Below are 5,984 nucleotides of genomic sequence, written 5' to 3'. Positions count from 1 at the left end.
AGCAACTGAAGTACTTAACCTTCGCAAAAAACGTACCCCCTTCAGATTTCTTGTATGGCCTTTACCTTGTTCCATTTTTGCCAACTATTTTCACTAGCCCAACTACAAGGAGATTTTATTTGATACGGAGTTGCGCCGCCAAACGAGGACGCTGGAAACTGCATATTTTCAATAATAGGTGACTTGAATAGACAGCTAGTAGGTGGCAAATGTAATGTTGTTACTAGAGACAAATTTGAAATCTGATCAAAGAAGGAAAAAAAAAAGGAAGTTCAAAATTGGTGAACAGAAGGGAATTACATTTCTCAAATCGGCTGTAAATGGCTGTGACTGTTAATCTCATTATGGAGGCCAACTAGAATTTTAACACGTACAGAGTTACTATAATGGCTTGGGTTGGAAAACACCCTAGCATTAACTACAAAAACAGATGCTGTCTCGCACAAGTGGGACGAGACTCTTGATAGGATAAATAGCCACGAAGAATTGACCAGAACAGTTCATTTGACTCTCAAACGCAATCGATGTTTATGCCACGAAACATTAGCTTACTATACAGTGAAAATAGAATAGGACCACAAGATCAGGACATCGGAAGCCGGGTTATTCTAGTCTTAAGGTCAGTTTACGAGTTTACTTTTTCAGTTTGTGTTGGACTAACGAACAGGAAATATCGGGATGGCGCTTTTTATTTTTAGATATATTTTGGATATCGCGATAAAAATCAAAGGGTCCTTTTATTTTATATTAAGCCTGGCGGTGCTTAGTCAGCCCTAAACATCAAAGTTGTTCCCCTGCGAGGGATAAAACGGTAGATGTAATACAAAGTGTAGTGTTCTGTAAAATTCAAAATGGAATGTCATCCTCCTTCAATATTAGTAGGTATCAACTACTCAACTACACCATCCGTGTCTGAGAATTTCAGTGCTTGCTAGGTTTTTGTTTAAGCATTAGTTTAAAGGGTCCACTTAAGTCTCGTACACTAAACGGAGCAAAAACTAATTTTCTGAAAGGAGAAGAGGAGGGATCAGGTGCGGGAGTTAACTTAAAGGTTTTGTGGCAGCGAGTGTCATGCCACTGTTGAATTTTAATGATTCCACGGATGATTCCAAACGAGACGCCGCCTTTTTATACATGGTTTTGGTCTGCGAAGGAGAAAGAGAGAGGGAAGTAACTTACTCCTGAGCTAATTATTCTGGGGTATAGCTTTACACTTAAAACTGGTAAATGTAGTTCAAAGGCTCGGGCAACATGTTGCGAAGGAGAGTGTTTCTGAAATTTGCACTCGCCTTGCGGTGCCAAGAAAGATTAACTGCGTGCCAACTTGGAAATGATCATAATTTGAACTTCAATTCTTCCTCTGGGTTCTAACTGAAAAACTGACTCACAGCTTTCAGCTCCTTTATCGTTCAAGTGCTATGATCCAGGCATTTATTTATAACTCTCAGCTGCATTAGTTAGTGTAGGTCCCAATAGTTAAAATGAGGTAAAGCTGAAAATACATTAGCGTGTTATTAAACAAAAAAGGCGAAATTGGTTGCAAAACTTTGCTCACAAAAGCAAGGAAAAGATTGGAAAAGTAGCAACGGTAAGTGTAAAGCAAAGTAACACTTGATATAAAATTTGCGGTTATCAAAATCAAAGACTATTTTCAAGCGACCCAGAAATTGCAGCAATGGCAGCGCCCTATTTATATTGATTATTTTTGTTATCTCAACAAAATCAGGACCTAAAATAATAAAGACTTCTAGCTTAATCAGCAAAAGCCAAAAATAAAACAAAACAAAACAAAAACAAAAACAAGAATTTAATAAGGCACGGGATCGACAGAGTATGCCACTGGACTACTCCTTGAATATCGTTGGGGTTACCTATCTTGTTTCACATCTAGGAAATGACAGATACTTGTATTTTTCAATACGTTAGAATTAAAATTAATAAAGTAAAAATACCAAGTACATACATGATTGAAATGCCCAGTATCTAAGTATACCGCTAGATTTTCTAGTTGGACACTAGGAGTGTTTTGTTTAAATTGACTATGCAAACATCAGTAATAGACAGAATACATAAAGAGATGAGAGTAACAACATTACAATAAGGAAACACTAATTTGTGGAGGACGCATTACAGAGAGGACTCCAATTGAAGTGTAGTTAGCCATTTAGACCTTTGAATTTGTTTCCCTAATGGGTATTGTTTGATTCTTGCATAATGTTTTAAGTTGGTGTTTAGTTCAGTACAGTGGATAATTGTAATTAACAATTATTCCATGAGCGCGCGTTGGATATGAGATGGTAAATAGCCAACGAGGCGCGTAGTGCTGAGTTGGCTATAACCAGTCTCATATCCAACAAGCGCGAATGGAATAATTGTTTTATTAAATTCCTTTAAACTCCAAAAGTTTAGAAAGTACGAAATGCGAGCGAAAAAAGCGAGCAAATCCGAGCGAAATCGAAAAAAACTTGATGAGAACTGATGCGATGTCGTGTAACACCTTGTGGTCAGACAGACGCAGGCTTGTCACAAAAATATTTCTTACCTTTTCGCGTACTTCTAAACGTCGGAATTTAACCCAGCTGTCCAGAAAAACTTTTTTTTTTTTTGCTTTCTTCAGAGAGAAATTTCACTTTCGGGCGAAAAAACTTTTAGCTTGGCAACACTTAGATCAATCATTTACCATATAAGGTCAAACTAAGGTATATGAGCTGATAACCGAGATTGAGTGAACCAATCAGAGCACGAGAATTGCATTATCCGAGGTTGAGGATTTAATAAATATTCATGACTATGTATAGATAGAAAATTATACTAGGTATTGCGTTTGTTTCCATGGTAAATATTGCTAAACTTTTAAAAGAAAATTTAAATTAGTGAGATGTGTATCTAAGTGGGGGTAACTGTCGCCATAGATTGATTGCCATAGCTGAAGTAGTTTGTTTGCCAATATTTGTTGGACAACCTTTCTTCAAAAAGGTGAGAGATGAGAGTAACAACAATACAGTAAAGAAACACTAATTTGTGTTGAACACCAGAGAAAAGAACAGCAACAACACCTTTATTTCTGTGGCAAACAGCTACCTTTATCAGGGTAGATAACCGTTACAATCTCCAGCGTTCTTACGTGATAATAATACAAAAGTGAGGTAACAAATCAAGCGCGCGCGAAATAACGAAACCATCTGTCAGAAAATCATAAAATAACATACAAAAAAAAAAATGGCTACCGAACTCGCCCCTTGCAACTGTTCTGGCTATAGAAAAATGCATTCTCATTGAGACCCCGCGGTCGGATGGTTCCTGAGTCTATAAGCCCACTGGCCTTCCTTTCCCGAAAGATCGTTAGCATTATTCACTCTGTCTATTGGCTAAATACACATATCATCCAGCTCGCAATGTCCCTGCGAGCAGAAATGCCTGTAGGCCTCTGTCTTCCGATACAAGACGCGAGTGTCTTCTCATCCTACTTTTGTGGTTATTAAACCTAAGCATAAATGTGGTTGTTGTCGATCCTACATATTGTTTACCGCAGCTTTTACATGAAACGAGATAAACGACATTATTGCTATTAAAATCCAAATTGTAATGAATGTCATACGTTTTTCTCGTAACCTTACCTGTAAATTTGTTTCCAAATTTCATAAAACTTTCGTCTCTACATATCTGGCATATCGACGACCCTCAACTACGGCTACCTTCAGCTTTAATCATCTTTTTATAAACTTAAGCCGGACCAGGTAGGCCTTCAGACTCTTTGGTTTCCTAAAAGCCAACATCGGAATCTCCCTAATCACCTTTCCACATTTCTCAGACAATTGGCGTATAGGATGTTGATCTCTGAGAATTCCGCCAATGTTCGGCAGACTCCCGGATGGTACGTAACGATAAATGGCATCCTAGTACTATTTCTCTTTGTCGATTCTGTAGTTGGAGTCAACAATTCTTATCAGTAGGCTTAACGAAGAGATCCGTGGTAAAGTTACCATTATCACTAATAATAGTAAGATCCAAGTAATTAACGCTCTTGTGTGGCCAGTCCCAAGTAAACTTGATAGTGTCATGAGCACCATTAAGATATGAAAAAAACATTCTTCAGCTCCTTCTCACCTTCCGTCCAAATCATAAAGATATCGTCAATAAATCTAAGCCATGTGTGCGGTTTCTTATGATAACCACCAAGAAGACTGTTCTCTAATCTGTCCATAAATAAGTTAGTATAAGTTGACACCATCCTTGTTCCTGTGGCGGTACCCAATTCTGAAGAAAATGATGTCCGTTGAATTCAAAGTTATTGTTCTCTAACACAACCTGTGCTAATTCCATTAACCTTTCGGTGGGAATGTCTGGAATTATTCTTCTGTTCAAGGCTTCGCTAATAGCCTGAAGCCCCTCTTCGCGGGGTATGTGGGGATACTGCCCGACAACATCAATAGTAACGAGAATGGCTCCGTTTGGTGATCTTTCAATCTGCATTAACTTTTGAAGCAGATAATAGGATTTAATACTAGGGACCAACGGTTTAAAATGCGAGTCAACAAATTGCGAGATCCTTTCAGAAGGCGTGCAGCAACCAGAAAAGTGACATGTCGGCCTGGGCAACCCTTTTTATGAAGTTTTGTAAGAAAGTAAAATCTGCCAGCTTTCACATCACCAGTAGGAGAAAGATAATCTACTGCTTCGTCGTCAATAAAATCATCTTCCCCTAACTTCGCCACAGCAGCAGTGACTTTCAGGCCTCAAGGCTTGTAAGAATTTGCTCATCCACAGAAACACTCAATCAAAGAATAATGGAATGTTTACATTTTTTTGTCGCTTGTGGCTATAAGAGAGGGAAAGCACTGACCGAAATGCGGAAAGTCATCTCGATAACGCAGGAAAAGAGTCTGCGAGCCAAAGAAAGGAGAACCACCAAGTCGATTGACAATCCACTATGTGGAATATGTCCAAGACCTTGGAATTTTGGTCCCTGTAAAGGTAGAGGTCTTATTTATACGAATTCACAAGCAGCATTTTGGTTTGTTGAAAGGTCCGCAGTCACCAGTTGTGTTAGTTTTGTTTCCTCTTGTAGAGACTTTTCAGTCGCCTGTACGCAATCAATAGTGGTTCTCGAAAAAAATGCGGCCTAATCTTTCTTTAGATTGGAGAAAGTGCCAGTTTCTATTAGCTATTCCAGCAATGAATGTAATATGTGGGTTGTATGTCGTTACCAGGGGTATGGGACTGGGTGATTTAGATTATGCAAGATCTGTAAATTGCAGTACGTAGGAAAGAGCGACACAGCTTTTAACCTACGACCCAACAATCGTAGAAACCATATTAAGAGAAGGGTTAGTAGCTGCGAGCTCACAGAACACTTTTTACACATTCCTAGAACTCACTACTCATTGAGCAAATTAAACAAAGCGACTTGATCATCGAACGCATAAGGGAAATATTCTTTTGAGAGACATAATGCCTTGCAACCGAATGTATTGAATAAAAGAATGGACTGGAAAGGAGAGACACAAGCAGCCTTTAAAAAGTATTGTGTACATGTTACAGCTATGGTACATGTTAGGTTAATGGTACATGTTAGGTTACTTTAAATCTAAGCCAGTATATATTAAATAACTCTAATCGTCTGTAATTAAAAGCAGAGCAAAGACCCCCGATGAAGGCAGAAGCCGAAACGCGTTGGATCTAAAATAGTGTTTCATTGTTGAAAGACTATCCTCTATCGAGCAAATTATATATATACTCGTGTATATATACAGACATTACGATCCTTTTGTTTTAAGCTTTAAGACCCGCAAGTCTAGTTTTTTAAGAAAATGCTAACTGTTAAATATGTGGAATACGGGTGAGTGAGTATGGCATCAAACATTAGGAAGTACCCCGCCAAGACAGTCACCCGTGAACAATTTCCGCAAAGCTAAAAAAGGAACATTATGCTGATTAGGCGTGACAGAGCGTCCATTGCGGTACCCGAGCGCTAATTTCTTTGC

At 38.6% G+C, this 5,984-nt stretch overlaps 1 protein-coding gene across 4 annotated transcripts in view; it reads left to right on the top strand.

The window, feature by feature from the left end:
* The first annotated feature begins 448 nt into the window (after positions 1-448).
* The window catches only part of LOC137994846 (protein Wnt-4-like), a 23,218-nt gene continuing 17,682 nt past the window's right edge, over positions 449-5,984 (top strand). For 3 of the 4 annotated variants that reach the window (XM_068840437.1, XM_068840436.1, XM_068840434.1), the window contains exon 1: positions 468-619. The gene's annotated coding sequence lies outside the window, so the exon portion shown is untranslated. Of the gene's footprint in view, positions 620-5,984 lie in introns of all 4 variants that reach the window. The other variant, XM_068840433.1, reaches the window with a different exon arrangement.

Source organism: Montipora foliosa, chromosome 3 (assembly GCF_036669935.1).
Source record: "Montipora foliosa isolate CH-2021 chromosome 3, ASM3666993v2, whole genome shotgun sequence".
Classification (NCBI taxonomy): Eukaryota; Metazoa; Cnidaria; class Anthozoa; order Scleractinia; family Acroporidae; genus Montipora; species Montipora foliosa.
This window is presented reverse-complemented; position numbering and strand designations above follow the sequence as displayed.